We start from the raw sequence: 16,210 nt of genomic DNA, 5'->3' as shown, positions 1-16,210 counted from the left end.
CTCATCTCTCTCTCCATCTCTATCTCTTTCTCTCCTCTCTCTCCATCCCTCCCTCTCCATCCTCTCTCCCTTCCTCTCTACCTCCATCTCTCTCTTCCTCTCCCTCTGTCCATCTCTCTCTCCCTCCATCCTCCATCTCCTCTCCATCTCTCTCTCCTCCATCTCTCTCTCTCCATCTCTCCTCTCTCCTCCATCCCTCTCTCTCCATCATCTCCATCTCTCCCTCTCCATCTCCATCTCATCCATCTCTCTCTCTCCTCCTCTCCCCTCTCTCTCTCCATCTCTCTCCATCCTCTCTCTCTCCATCCATCTCTCTCTCCATCTCTCTCCTCTCATCCATCTCCACTCTCTGTCCATCTCTCTCCATCTCCATCTCTCCTCTCTCTCTCCTCCTCTCTCCTCCTCTCCATCTCTCATCCTCCACTCTCTCTCCATCTCCATCTCTCTCTCTCCATCTCTCTGTCTCTCTCTGTCCATCTCTCTCTCCAGTCCATCCCTCCCTCTCACTCCATCTCTCTCTCTCTCTCCTCTGTCCATCCTCTCTCCATCTCTCCTCTCCATCTCTCTCCCTCCCTCCATCTCTCTCTCTCTCTCTCTTTCCTCTCCACCTTCCCTCTCTCCTCTCCATCTCTCTCCATCTCTCTCTCTCTCATCTCTCTCTCTCCATCTCATCTCTCTCTCTCCCTCTCTCCTCTCTCCTCTCTCTCTCTCCACTCTCTCCATCTCCTCTCTCCATTTCTCTCTCTCTCCATCTCTCTCCATCTCCATCCTCTCTCTCTCCATCTCTCCTCTCCATCTCTCTGTCTCTCTCCTGTCTCTCTCTCTCCATCTCTCCATCTCTCTCTCTCCTCTCCATCTCTCTCTCTTTCCTCTCTCTCATCTCTCTCTCCTCTGTCCCTCTCTCTCTCTCTCCTCCTCTCTCTCCATCTCTCCATCTCCATCTGTCTCTCCACTCTCTCTCCATCTCTCCTCTCTCTCTCCATCCTCTCTCTCTCTCTGTCCACCATCTCTCTCTCCATCTCTCTCTCTCTCTCTCCTCTCTCCTCTCCATCTCCTCTCTCTCTCTCATCTCTCTCTCTCTCCATCCATCTCTCCTGTCCATCCTCCATCTCTCTGTCCATCCTCTCTCTCCATCTCTCTCTCTCTCCTCTCTCTCTCTCCATCATCTCTCCTCTCTCTCCATCCTCTCTCCATTCTCTCTCTCCATCTCTGTCCACTCTCTCTCTCTCCTCTCTCTCCATCTCCCTCTTTCCTCTCTCTCCATCTCTCTCTCCACCTCTCTCCTCTCTCTCCATCTCTCTCCTCCCTCCATCTCCATCTCTCTCCATCCTCTCTCTCTCTCCATCTCTCTCTCCATCCTCCTCTGTCTCTCTCTCTCTCTCTCTCCATCTCTCCTCCTCCTGTCCTCTCTCCCTCTCTCCTCTCTTCTCTGTCCATCTCTCCATCTCTCCTTCTCTCTGTCCATTGTCCGTCCTTCCTGTCCATCTCATCCGTCTCTCAGTCCATCCTCTCTCGTCTCTCTCTCCATCCGTCTCTCTCTCTGTCCGTCTCTCTCTGTCCATCTCTCTCTCACTGTCCATTCTCCCTCTGTCCTCTCCATCCATCCTCTCTCTCTCCATCTCCTCTCCTCCATCCTCTCTCTCTCTCTCTCTCTCCGTCTCTCCATCCGTCCTCCCTCTCTCTCCTCCGTCTCTCCTTCCTGTCCTCTCTCTCCTCTCTCCTTTGTCCGTCTCTCTCTCTGTCCAGTCTCTCCTTCCTCCCTCTCTCTCTGTCCATGTCCATCTCTGTCCGTCTCCATCTCTCAGTCCATTCTCCATCTCTCCGTCTCCTCCTCTCTCTCTCTCCCTCTCTCCTCTCTCTCTCTCTGTCCGTCTCTCTCCTGTCCTCTCTCTCTCTCTCTCCGTCTCTGTCCGTCTCTCATGTCCGTCTCTCTCTTCTATCCGTCTCCCTCTCTCTGTCCCTCTCTCCTCGTCTCTCTCTCCGTCTCTGTCTCCGTCTCTCCTCCGTCTCCTCTCTGTCCGTCTCTCTCCCTCTCCGTCTCTGTCCGTCTCCCTCTCTCCCTCTCTCTCTCCGTCTCTGTCTCCGTCTCTCTCTCTTTCCTGTCCTCTCCATCTCCTCTCCGTCCTCCTCCATTCCTCCGTCTCCTCTCCTGTCTCTCTGTCCGTCTCTGTCTCTCCGTCTCTCTCTCCATCTCTCTCTGTGTCCATCTCTCTCTGTCCGTCTCTCTCTCTCCGTCTCTCCTCTTCCTCTCTCTCTCTCCATCTCTTTCCTCCTCCATCTCTCTGTGTCCGTCTCTCTCTATCCATCTCTCTCTGTCCGTCTCTCTCTCCGTCTCCGTCTCTCTCTCCTCCCTCTCCCATCTCCTCCTCCGGTCCGTCCTCTCTCTCTGTCCATCTCCTCTCCGTCTCTCCGTCCTTATCCATCTCCGTCTCTCCTCTCCTCTCCCATCTCTCCATCCGTCCATCTTCCCTCTCTCTCTGTCCTCCTCTCCATCTCTCCATCTGTCCATCCTCCCTCTCTCCATCCGTCCTCCATCTCTCCGCTCTCTTTCCGGTCTCTCTCTCTGTCCATTCTCTCATCCTCTCCATCCATCCTCTCCTCTGTCCTCTTCTCTCTCCTCTCTCTCTCTCTGTGTCCGTCTCTGTCTCATTTCCCTGTCCGTCTCCTCGTCTGTCTCCTCTCTGTCCATCTCTCTGTCCGTCTCCTCTCTCCGTCCTCTCTCCTCTCTCTCTCTCTCTCTCCTCTCCGTCTCCTCTCTCTCCGTCTCTCTCTCTCTGTCCATCTCCCTCCATCCATCTCTGTCCGTCTCTCTCTCTGTCCGTCTCTCTTCCTCTCTGTCCGTCCATCCTCTCCTGTCCTCGTCCTCTCTCTGTCCATCCTCTGTCCGTCCTCTCTCTGTCCCTGTCCGTCTCCTCTTTCTCTCTCTCCATCTCTCTGTCTCTCCTCTCTCCTCTCTGTCCGTCTCCTCATGTCTCGTCCTCCGTCATGTCTTTCTCTCTCCATCTCTCCCGTCTCTGTCCCATCTCTCTCTTCTCCTGTCCTCTCTCCTCCTCTCCGTCTCTCTTTGTCCCTGTCTCCTCTCTCTGTCTCTCTCTCTGTCCGTCTCTCTCTCTCTCTGTCCTCTCTTTCATCCATCCGTCTCTCTCCATCTCTCTCTCTCCATTATCCTCTGTCCATCTCTCTATCCGTCTCTCTCTCTCGTCTCTCTCTCCGTCCTCTCTCCACTCTGTCCGTCTCCTCGTCCACTCCTTCTCCTCTCCTGTCCGTCTCTCTCTTCCATGTCTCTCTCTTCCAGTCTCTCTGTCCGTCTCTCTCTCTCCCTGTCCGTCTCTCTGTCCGTCTCTCTCTGTCCATCTCTCTCTCTCTCCTCTCTCTGTCCATTCTCTCTCTCTCTCTGTCCTCTCCATCCCTCTCTTATTTTCCGTCCATCTCTCTGTCCATCCGTCTCTCTTCTCTCTGTCTCTGTCCATCTCCTCTGTCCGTCTCTCTCTCTCTCCATGTCTCTCTGTCCATCTCTCTCTCTGTCCATCTCTCTGTCCATCTCTCTGTCCATCTCTCTGTCCGTCTCCCTCCTCTCCCTTTCCATCTCCGTCTCTTCACTCCATCCTCTCTGTCTCTCTCCTGTCCGTCTCTTTCTGTCCGTCTCTCCTCTCTCTCCTCTCTCTCTCTCTGTCCTCTCTCTCTCCATCTCTCTCTCTCCGTCTCTCTGTTCGTCTCTCTGTCCATCTCTCTCTCTCTGTCCGTCTCTCCGTCTCTCCTCTCTGTCCGTCTCGTCTCTCTGTCCGTCTCTCTCTCTCTGTCTCTCTCTCTCTGTCCGTCTCTCTCTCTGTCCGTCTCTCTCTCTCCGTCTCCTCTCTCTCTCTCTCTCCTCTCTCCTCCGTCTCTCTCCGTCTCTCTCTCTCTCTCTCTCTCTCTCTCTCTCTCTCTCTGTCTCTCTCTCTCTCTCTCTCTCCGTCTCTCCGTCTCTCTCTCTCTCTCTCTCTCCGTCTCTCTCTCTCCGACTCTCTCTCTGTCCGTCTCTCTCTCTCCGTCTCTCTCTCTCTCTCTCCGTCTCTCTCTGTCCGTCTCTCTCTCTGTTCGTCTCTCTCTCTCTCTCCGTCTCTCTCTCTCCGTCTCTCTCTGTCTCTCCTCTCTCTGTCCGTCTCTCTCTCTCTGTCCTCTCTCTCTCTCTCTCTCTCGTCTCTCTCTCTCTGTCCGTCTCTCTCTCTCTCTCTGTCTCTCTCTCTCTCTCTCTCTCTCTCTCTCTCTCTCTCTCTCTCTCTCTCTCTCTCTCTCTCTCTCTCTCTCTCTCTGTCTCTCTCTCCGTCTCTCTCTCTCCGTCTCTCTCTCTCTCTCTCTCTCCTCTCTCCTCCTGTGCTCTCTCTCTCCGTCTCTCTCTGTCCGTCTCTCTCTGTCTGTCTCTCTCTCTCTCTCTCCGTCTCTCTCTGTCCGTCTCTCCTCTCTGTCCGTCTCTCTCTCGTCTCTCTCTCTCCGTCTCTCTCTTCTCCTCTCTCTTCTCTCCGTCTCTCTCCGTCTCTCTCTCTCTCTCTCCGTCTCTCTCTCTCTGTCCGTTCTCTCTCTCGTGTCCTCTCTGTCTCTCTCTCTGTCGTCTCTCTCTCTGTCCGTCTCTCTCTCTCCTCTCTCTCCGTCTCTCCGTCTCTCTCTCTCCGTCTCTCTCTCTCTCTCTGTCTCTCTCTCTCTCTGTCTCTCTCTCTCTGTCTCTCTCTCTGTCTCCGTCTCTCTCTCTGTCCGTCTCTCTCTCTCTCTCTCTCTCTCTCTCTCTCTCTCTCTCTCTCTCTCTCTCTCTGTCTCTCTCTCTCTCTCTCTCTCTCTCTCTCTCTCTCTCTCTCTGCGTCCTCTCTCTCTAAATGCTGTGCACTTAAAGCTAAAAATAATACATCAGTAGGACAGTTAGTTCAGAGAATTAATCACCTCCGGTTTCCTATAAAAATCATACGCTAAACTAGAATATCTAAGTTTTCTAACTCTCATTATAGTTTTTTACGTTTTTCGTGTTAGTATATTATGTCATGTACATTATAAACGTGAAAGGCTCTTGGCTATATCTCGTTTTGAAACAAAGATATATGATTGTCGATAAATATTTCTTTACTGCATCAAGCAATGCGGCTTTTTCTGAATTTATGGAAGATATTAATAGTTATAAATTGGATTAGTTTTCTGAAAACACTCCCTTACTGAATGAAAAACTATAAAACGAACTATAGAGATATCAGCAATAATATTCATATAGTTCTGGCTAAGTCCACAACAAAGTTTAAGTATGTTCCCTGTGATTTCCGTGTACAGTTGAGTTGAGTTGGGCTTTACGTCACATCGGCATTTTTCCAGCCATATAGTGACGAGAGCAAGTCTGCATTAATAAACATTTCAAGTAAAAAATCCAAATGAGTTTTGCTTCAAAAACATATATATTCATTTCACTGTCATTTGAAAACAGAAAATGTCATAGTACTAAATTCAAAAGCACTCAATTTGTTATTCACATTACAACGTTACAATTTATGATACAGATCAACTTCCCTCAGGTAGTTAACAATGAGATGCCCGCTCACGCGAGAAATCAGATCTTTCAGATTTGTCGCATCATAATGTGAATCCCTTGCAGTCGAAAAGCCCACACAGTCAAGCAGAATATGCTTGATGGTGAACACCTCATCGCAAGACTGACTGACTTACTGAGTTTGGTTTTACGCCGCTTTTAGCAATATTCCAGCAACATCACGGAGGGGGTCACCAGAAATGGGCTTCACACATTGTACCCATGTGGGGATTCGAACCCCGGTCTTCGGCGTGACGAGCCAACGCTTTAACCATTAGGCTACCCCACTGCCCCTCATCGCAAGAGACACACACGGGAGATCAATACGACATCGTCGTAAAATTACTTCATCACGTCTTGACTGACAACCCAAGTAGGTATAATCAATTGTTGGTTTCAATTCATGAAGTTTATTTCTTCCTACCTGTTTAGCATGAGGTCCCGAGTATAACGTTTGATAGTGGGCTTGAAATCATTGTACGGGATCAGCAGTGGAGATAAGGGTTTGTCAAGAGATGCTTTAGCTTCAGCATCGGCCTTTGTGTTACCTGCTATGCCAACGTGACCCGGTAACCAGTAGAGAACGATGTCACATTGGCCAGTAGAAAGATCGTTGTAAAGTTCTAAAATGTCTTGGATGATATGGTGACTTGACATTTTGAAGGCACGATAACGAATCTGTAAAAACGATGAAGTTTATGGAATGGTTCTGCTGTTTAATATATGTCAAAGCTGCGAAGATAGCTTTTGCCTCAGCAGTGAAAATGGAATTATTGTCGGGAATTCTGGAGGAGACAGTCTTGGATCCAATGACTGTAGCACTCGCAACTTGGCCATCATCCTTGGATCCGTCTGTGAAAATGGATCTAGAGGTGTTATACTTGGAACGTAACTGGTTGTATTCCTGTTGGAACACCAAAGGATTTGTTTCAGACTTTTTGAGTTTGGTGAGGGTAAGATCCACCTGTGGTTTCACCATCTGCCAGGGTGGCGAAGACAGAAGTCGGTATGCTATTTCTGATCAATTTTAGCTGCAAATATGTGTGTTTGTATTCTGATTCCAAGTGGTGGAACCAGGCTTGGCAGCTTAGAAAACAGGTTTTCACAGAGAGGGTTGAGAACACAATTGTATGCTGGATTGGACTCATTTGAATGTAGTTTAGTGATATACTGCAGTGAAAGTTTAATGCGGCGTTGTTCAAGGGAAGATTCGTTGGCCTCCGCATATAGACTGTCTACCGGAGAGGTCCTAGGTCCTAAAAGCTCCCAGGCAGAGCCTCAGGCCTTGGTTGTGGATAGAATCTAATATTTCTAAATTGCGTAATCTTGTTTAGAGCGAACCAATGATCTTGCATGTTCTTACCACGGCATGAAATATTGAAATCGTCCACGAAAAGGGACCCATCAACACAACTGTTCAGGACGTTTGTGAGGCTGTTAATTTTGATGCTAAAAGTGTGACAGACAGGATGCTGCCTTGAGGGACCCCCAGATCTTGATGGAAATAAGCAGACAATGTGGAACCCACCCGTTCTTGAAATTGTCTGTTGTTTAAAAAACTGAGATATGAACTGAGGTAATCTGTCCCTGTTAAAATACCATCATATGCTTTTTCTAAGTCGAAAAAGATACATGTAGATACAGTATGTTGTTTGTTGACAATGGAATTTTTGATAAATGATTCCAGACGCACCAGATGGTCAATAGTACTTCGGTTCTTTCGGAAACCACATTGGAGGTCACTAAGGAGGTTTACTGGTCTCCAAGTACCAGATTTATCGATTGTTGACCATGCGCTCCATGGTTTTACAAACACAGCTAGTTAGTGATATATGACGGTAGTTTGTGGGATCAGTATGGTCCCGGCCAGGCGTTGGTATAGGGATGATAATGGCATTGTGTCCAAATGTCATCAAATATATTGAGTGGTGTTTCCAAACTTGAATCAGGGAGGTGTTTCAGAAGCTGATGATGAATATTAGATGATGAATATCATCAGCTCCTGCCGCAGTGTCGTGAGCCTTCCCCAGGGCAGTTCGTAATTCATGGAGAGAAAACGTTTCATTGTAATCCTCACCATTATCAGAGTTAAAATTGACTGATTTCTTTTCTTGTTGGGCTTGGTATTTCTGGAACTGAGGGTTATTATTTGATGAGGAGGAGTGGTTTGCCAAAGTTTCGCCAAGTTTGTTTGCAATTTCAAATTTATTCGTTAGAAGGGAGTCACCATCTTTGAGATGGCGAACACCAGATTGTGATCCTTTGCCCTTAATCTTTTGAATCATGTTCCGCTCCTTGGACATGAGTTGTGCGGGAGTTGATTTTGGAAACATATCTCCTCCATGAACGGCGTTTAGTTTGTTTAAATGTACGTCTTGCCCTGGTATTTGTCATCTTAACATTATTCAGGTTAGGCACAGTAGGATGTTGTCGGAAATATTTCCCCGCCTTCTTCCTATTTTTTCTAGCTTGTTTGCAGTTTGTATCAAACCATGGGTTGCGTATGTGCGGGTTTGCAGAGGACTTAGGAATGGTTTTGTCTCCAATGGCATTTAAGACGTCTGAAAATAGTTCCATGGGATCAGGAACATTCCTGACATTATCTTGTTTAAGTGTTTCAGAGCATAGGGTTTGGAATAATGGCCAATTGGCCTTAGTAAAATTCCACCTTGTTGAAGGCGGTTCATCCGCTGGACTGATAGGAGTAAGAATTGTTGGGAAGTGGTCACTTCCACAAAGGTCATCGTGTACCGACCATTCAAACTCGTTTAAAAGATGAGAATCTGAAAATGATAGATCGAGAGCAGAGTATGTTCCGGTGGCAGGATTGAGATAAGTGTTTGATCCATCGTTGAAGATGCATAGATCATTATTTGAGAGAAAATCTTCAAGGACCTTTCCCTTGTTTGTATCGGTACTTCCCCATAGGGGTATGGCCGCTGAAGTCACCAATGATAATTCAAGGCTTTGGGAGTTCATCCTACAAGTTCTGAAGATCTGCTAGTCGGATAGTTGAGGAGGGAGGAAGATAGAGTGAACATAGTGTAAATCCTATGTTTAGAGTAATGTGGACAGCAACAGATTGTAGGTTGGTGTTAAGAGGCTGACTATGTTGTAACTTGATTGGAGAAAGTATTATGTTTATAGCTTGTTTTGTTTTTGCATTTCTTTCTGTTTGCGTAATAGCATTTCCGCTGTAAAGCTACGGTTGGGTCGCCCAGTCGTTAAAGCATTGGAGTTTGATTCCCCACGTGTGTACAATGTGCGAAGTCCATTTCCGGTGTCCCCAACCGTCATATTGCTGGAATATTGCTAGAAGCGGTAAAATTTAACTCACTCACTCCAATATTGAAATATTGTCTGAGGACCTTCTGGCCTAAGTACCTGATCTAGACTACCAGTCGTGAGACCTCCATTATTTCGGCGTCCCTGGTGGCTGAGTGGATGAGATTGCTGGTCACACTGGCGGTTAATACCTCTCTTCTGGTCTTTACTGAGAAAGCGAAATCCCAAACATAACGCATGTTATATCTAGTCAATGGCTTATGATGTCTATGACGCATCATTAATGAAGGGTCAAGCTATTGGTAACACTATTTCTGTAATGTTCTTCGTTTTTGTTTGAAATCTATACAACTGACTGTTACAAACTGTCTAAACCGGTTTGAAAAAACATATCAGGCCGTTGAAAAGTCACTATTACGTCACTTTAACGTCCGATACATTCTGTTACAAATGACACATTTTGTATTCAGATTGTCAATATGGAAATCCACCTGCCACTTAAAGTCAATGATTTGCACGTGAAATCGCTCTGTCCATGGAAAATGGAGGAGAAAACACATGCATTGATGCTTTTCATTGTCGTTCACTGTTCAGTTATCTGTTTGAATTCAGAGCTCTTGGACATACTCCTCTGCACGTAGTCGACAGTACCGGAACGTTTTCAGGGCGAGATTCTGGCTCCTATGTCAGTGCCATTCCTCCAAGCGACCATCTTTACTGCAAGACGACAACGCTAGGCCTGATATGGCCAGGATTGACACGGAATTCCTTAGGCAGCAGGGTGTAGAGCGCATGGAGTGGCCAGCATGCTCGCCAGACCTCAACCCAATTGAGCATGCCTGGAATGATCTCGGTCGACATGTGCACACGTCACCCAGCACCAGTGGATCTCCAGGACTCCGCAGAGCTCTAGCAGAGGAATGGAATGTGATCTCGCAATGTGTGTGTTTGGTCTATACAACTGATGTTTGCTGGTGCTGTCTTTTTTTGTCAGTATGTCAGGATGTGACACGTTTGTCAACACATTAAACATTATGTTGACACTCTTAGTTCTATTACATGTATTTCTGAGAATCTTTTAATTACATTTGCTATATCATTTGACACTTTATTAATGATGCCTAGTGTATATTACGTATTATGCCATATTTGTGTATTAAAACATTCAGACAAATGGCATATCGCTACTGAACGACGCAAAGTTTGAGAAAAACGAAGCACACGAAGTGTTCAGCATCTCCTGGTGATGCTTCGAGGCAAACCCGTGAAGATCGGGGTTAGAATTGATCTTCAACCCGATGCTTGTCGTAAGAGGCGACTAACAGGATCGGGTGGTCAGGCTCGCTGACTTGGTTGACACATGTCATTGTATCCCAATTGCGTAGATCGATGTTCATGATGTTGATCACTGGATTATTTACAGATAGCTGGAATATTGCTGAGACCAGCATAAAACTAAATTCACTCATTCACTCACTCATTGGATATACTATTACAAATATTTGGGGATATTCAATTTTGAGGTGATATTATTTGGGAACCAAGTTACATGATTTAGAAAATGACTGCTCGCTGACTGGGTTGACACATATCATCATATCCCAATTGCGTAGATCCATCCTCATGCTGTTGATCACTGAATTATCTGGCCCAGAGTGGATTATTTACAGACCATATAGCCATATAGATGGAATATTGCTGAGTGCGGCCTTGAACGACACACCAACATACCATATGATCTTAAATGATTGACATCCGTATTATCAATACGCCACGGCAATCTAAGACTCGCTCATCATGGAAAAAATGTCATATCTCTTTTTGCTTTGACTTAAAATGAATTATAATATAATATAAATGATGCAGTTTTCTGGTCCAAACTATGTCATCTAGGGCTAAAGGAATAACTGGTATAAATGCGTTAAACAACATCACACGCGCGCCGACGCTCGCACAAACACAAGCGACACAGATATAAACACTCAATCACAAACACACACGTAAACATGCACTCTCAAACACACACACACAACGCACACACGAAAATAATCGCGACCCATGAAGATCCGGGTTAGAACCGGTCTTCTGTAACCTATGACTGTAGCAAGGGGCTACTAATGGGATCGAGTGGACAACCTCGCTGACATTGCTGACTCATGTCATCGTATCCCAATCGATGTTCAGCTGATGTCAGCCACCTGAAGGTCTAGTCCAGACTTGATCAAGTACAGACGACCGTCATGCAGCTGGAAAACTTCTGAGTGCGACTTTATCCACACACACACACACACCACAGACACACACACATGAAAACAAATAAATAAAAAAAATAAAAACCAACAAAAATAAAAAAATAAAAATAAAAACAAGAACGGAAGGCAAACAAAACAAACATCAACAACAAAAAGCAAACAAAACAAAAACAACAAACAAAGCAAACAGACAAGGAAACAGACAAAGCAAGACAGAAACAAAATTTAAAAAAGCCTTAAAGTAGGCAATATGTGAAAGCACAAGTTCACGAATGACGTTTTATTGCAAATATACCTCTTTAATCCTGGCAGAAGATAAGTTAACATGCGTTACTTTCCTTCTGCTCTATGTGCTGAAACAAAATAATAGCTTCTCATGTTCTTTTTTGTTTACAACGAGAGTGTCAGAATCATCATAATCGTTAACAACAACTGATATTAGATATTTTGAATGACGGAACACTTTATTAAGGTTATTTGAAAGGTTGTGGGTTCATCATTTTTAAATCTAGCGTAACGTTTCATGGTGCTGAACAGCAGAGTTCCGTATTGAGAATGTCAACCGACATTAAGGATTAACTGTTCACAAAATTCTCAAAATCCAAACAGTGCCCACCCTAAACGAGAAGTCTTAACATCGGTCCGTCTAAAGAAGTTTATTAAACATATAATAGATATTTTAATCCTGGGACAAACAGACAGCTTACAAATGCACTAATTTTGGATAAAGGATATTCATCAGGATCGTGAAATATATCACTCACACACACGCACGCACGCACGCGTGCAGTGTGTGAATCCCATTTGTGGTGTCCCCCCGCCGTAACCTTGCCGGAATATTGTAAACAACTCACTCACACTCACATCTCGTCTCCACAACCAGCTGTGTACTCAGTGCATGCCCTGTGTTACTAAAACAGAAACGAAAAACCGCACATATTTTAATTTTAACACTCGGTCATTTTCGTATTACCTTAGTTTCTCTTGTTACTTGATCATTGACGGTTAAACGATACTGCGAGAGGATCAGTAGTCCTTGAGGTGTGCAGTGTACACAATTATTATTCACAGCCAGACATGCATGCGTGTGTGACGGGGGACAGCTACAACGTACAGTTAACTTCTACTGGACATGTGAGTGTGCGAGTTTAGTTTTATTCCGGTAATATCCCGGAGGGGGGAGATCAGAAATGGGCTTCACACATAGAACCAATGTGGAGAATCGAACCCGAGTCTTCGGCGTGACGAGCGAACGCTTTAACCACTAGGCTACACACCTCCCCTGAACAGAACTACCAAACAAACAAGATACTATGTTTCATTACCGTTTGTATGATCATGAACCGTTTTTTATGATCCATATGTTATGTCTTAGAAGGATATCTTGGGGCCGCGGTGGGCGAGCTGGCTAAGGCGCGAGGCTAGTGATCCAGCGAGGTTGAGGTGCCAGGATCGAGCCCACCTGTGACTGGGTGTAAAACCCTTTGTGTGCAGACTCTTTCCGTGTTGTCACAACCCTGTGCACTTAAAAGAACCCACGAATCCGTTGGTAAATGACTACGTGAATACGTGCAAACACCTAGTCGCGGGTACAGCAACGTGCAGTGAACTTGGACAAAGTACTGTGACTATGTGTCCCAGTCCACCCAGCTGTGAATGGGTACCTCGTTAGGATGAGAAAGCCACAATAACTCGGTGAGCCTAGTGGCAGCAAGAGTTGTATACTCCCCAGGGAGTTGAGATTGATAATACGTTGTGCCGTTGAGATTGACATCCAATGATCGAGGGGAAAATAACAACGCCTTGAGCATGCACTAGTTGCGTGGATACGTGCGCTATATAAATATGCTATAATAAAAAAATAATAAAATCTTATGCCTATACATTGTGCAAAAAATGTCTGACATTTTACAAAGCAAAATTGTATGATTCTTACAGCATATTGTCTCTTTCAGACAATGGTGCAAATGAAATTATTATAAATATATTTTTCCTTAGCTATATTCTACAGTTTTAAGCCAGTCCAGATATAATAACTTCCAAATGTAACGTGGCGGCATAATACACTGTACTGTAATGAAATATGTTTATATTGCCATGGCAAGGCATATCAGTAGTTGAAGATGAATACGACCTATCGATGGTCTGTCAATGTTATAAATTTGAAAAAAACCCCGAATGAATTCCACCATACCTATACGAGTAACCCGTGTAAGGATAGTTTTGTTGGACTTGTGTACTGTAAGGTTGATGTATTGCTAAGTTTTCTGATAAAGGCGTACATAAGATTCACATGTTATCTGTAGAAGGGTATTGTATGCCTGTACATTCTGCAAAAATGTTTTCATAGTTTTCAAATTAGGAGATATAAACATCATGTGTTGGCCAATTTCCGGGTGTTATTGAGTATTTGAAGCAGGGGAATTCATTTGGAACCGACAGCGTCAGCCGGAGGTTTCAAATGAAATATTCCCGTGCTTCAAATACTCAATAACACCCGGAAATTGGCCAACAGATGATGTTTATCGACATTGTAAACACAAAAGTAAACCCAAAGGTCCACACACGTTTTTGTGTCTGCACTCATTGAAATCGAGTACGGGTACAGTAGTGAAATATCATCAGCCGGCCGTTTCGGCTGTTTCCCATGGCAGCATCTGCAACTGCTCATTTGTGACGTCATTCGGACTTTACGTCACAATATGATTTTAATGACGTCATCATAGCTGACGACGTAACAATACAATGGTGTGAGCGATGTTTGCATGTATTAATACGCAGCGAATTTCCGGGAATCGAATACCATTTGATCACGTTTTTCAACCAATCAGATTAAAGGACACAGTGACTTTTGGTTTACAATGCGCTATACTCCACGCTCATTGCATGCTCGAAGCGCACACACGACAGTCTAATTATTATTACCCGGATAACCCAAACTGCCTGTGAAGCGCTGGAAGTTTAATCACAGGCCTTATCCTATCGGGTACCCATTTTCTGCTGGGTGAACAGAGGCAATTTAGAACAAACTCACTTGCCTTAGGTGAGACCACGTGTATCACTTGTGCTTCGTTGTAGGGCAGGACTGAAGTCCTAGAAACTCTCAGGAGTCGAGCTGCCAAACACGGTCACCCATCCAAAGACTCTCCGCCCTCAACGCTGCTTAACTTCAACTGAATTGTGACCTGAGCTCTGTACACAGGACCACACACCTCCACATGATGCCGCAATAGCAGAAGTAGCCGTTGATTTAGACATTGTCATGATTATATTAGACTCATCAATAAGGGCTTTCTCCATTTGAGTACGACCTATAGTATCAGCCTGGGAATAACCAAAATATATTTCCTTCTGTATATATATAGAGAGAGAATCTCACCCTCGTGTCTTTTGATATCAAATATATCACCACGAGTTGATAAAGTAAGTTTACTTATTGATATCAGAAGACACGAGGGTGAGATTCTATTTATCATCAAAAATCACTCTTCATTAGTTTTCAATGAAAAATGTACATCTCTGAACACAGTACTGCCATTAGATTTGCAGTGCAGCAATGTCATAACATTGTGACGTCAACAAGTTCATGACGTCATAGCATTGTCAGGGCATTGTACAAAATCTACTGTCAAAACGATATCTCCTAGGAGATATCGTTTGATCTCACACAAGCGATATCTACTGTGGTACACAGTTTTGGATGATAAATATGTATACATACGATGAATTATATAATCATTATATATACCAACGTTTATAGAGTTTAGCCCAATGATGCTTCATTGTAGGGAAGGTTTACGTTTGTGTTTTTTTATACGCATTATGATTTATATAACCAATATATAAACCAGTTAAAACCATTTATGATTCACTATCGGGAGAGGTTTACATTTGTGATTTTATATACACAAAGTGATATATGTAATCACTATAAACCAAAGCTAAGACCAGAGATGCTTCAATGTAGAAAGGGTTAACATTTGTGATTTTTAACGCACACGATGACATATGTATATATTCAGTCTAAACCAGAGTTAAATCAGTGATGCTTCACCAAAGGGAAGAGTAGACGTCTGTAATTTCTGTATACACACGATCTATATGATCATATAAATGTCATAGTTTAGCCCGATGATGCTTTGCTATTAGGAAGGGTTTACATTTGTGATTTTCGTATGTACACACGATGATTTATATAAACAATGTATGTGGAGTTTAGCTCGATGATAGTTCAATACAGGGAAAAGTCTAGTATCTATCTATCTATCTATCTATCTATCTATCTATCTATCTATCCATCCATCCATCCATCCATCCATCCATCCATCCATCCATCCATCCATCCATCCATCCATCCATCCATCCATCCATCATCCATCCATCCATTAGTCCATCCATCCATCCATCCATCTACCTCTATCTATCGCCAATTTAAAACAGAGTTTAGCCCGATCAAACTTAACTAAAAGGATGGGTTAACGTTGTCGTTTTACTCATATATACAGTGATCAATAATCAATATAAACCAGAGTACTAGTTTATCCCTGTGGTGCTTTACTTTAGGGAAAGATTTACTTTTGTGATTTACTCATATATACCTTGACTGGTCAGCAATCTAGACCATAGTTTATGCCTAGCAAGCATCGTTATGATGAACACTTTTTTTGGTTATTTTCCAATATATACCTTGAGTTTAGAACTTTGTTTCGTCAGTATAAACAATAGTTTGGACCGGGGATTCAGGGAAGAGGTTTGGCATGTGATTTACCAGTACAGGCCTTCATTCTGTGCTTTCTTTAAGGAGCACAAACCATGCATTGACCTGTTATTCATAATTATATATACAAATTGAACTGTGTGATTTCTCTAAATAGGACATGGTTCAGTGAGTTCTGGATGTAGGGAGGGACATATTAACTCAATTAAATCTGTATCGACGGACAATAGGGACAGGTTGTTCTCTGGCTTCGATGTTGCATGTTCAGACCTCTCATAATAAATAATAATAATGTGTACTTCTATAGTGCTGGGCGGTGGGGTAGCCTAGTGGTTACAGTGTTTGCTCGTCATGCCGAAGGCCCGGGTTCGAATCCCAACATGGGTACAATGTGTGAAGCCCATTTCTGGTGTC

Source organism: Haliotis rubra, unplaced genomic scaffold, assembly GCF_003918875.1.
Source record: "Haliotis rubra isolate DU_JTF1 unplaced genomic scaffold, ASM391887v1 Scf533, whole genome shotgun sequence".
Lineage (NCBI taxonomy): Eukaryota > Metazoa > Mollusca > Gastropoda > Lepetellida > Haliotidae > Haliotis > Haliotis rubra.
This window is presented reverse-complemented; position numbering follows the sequence as displayed.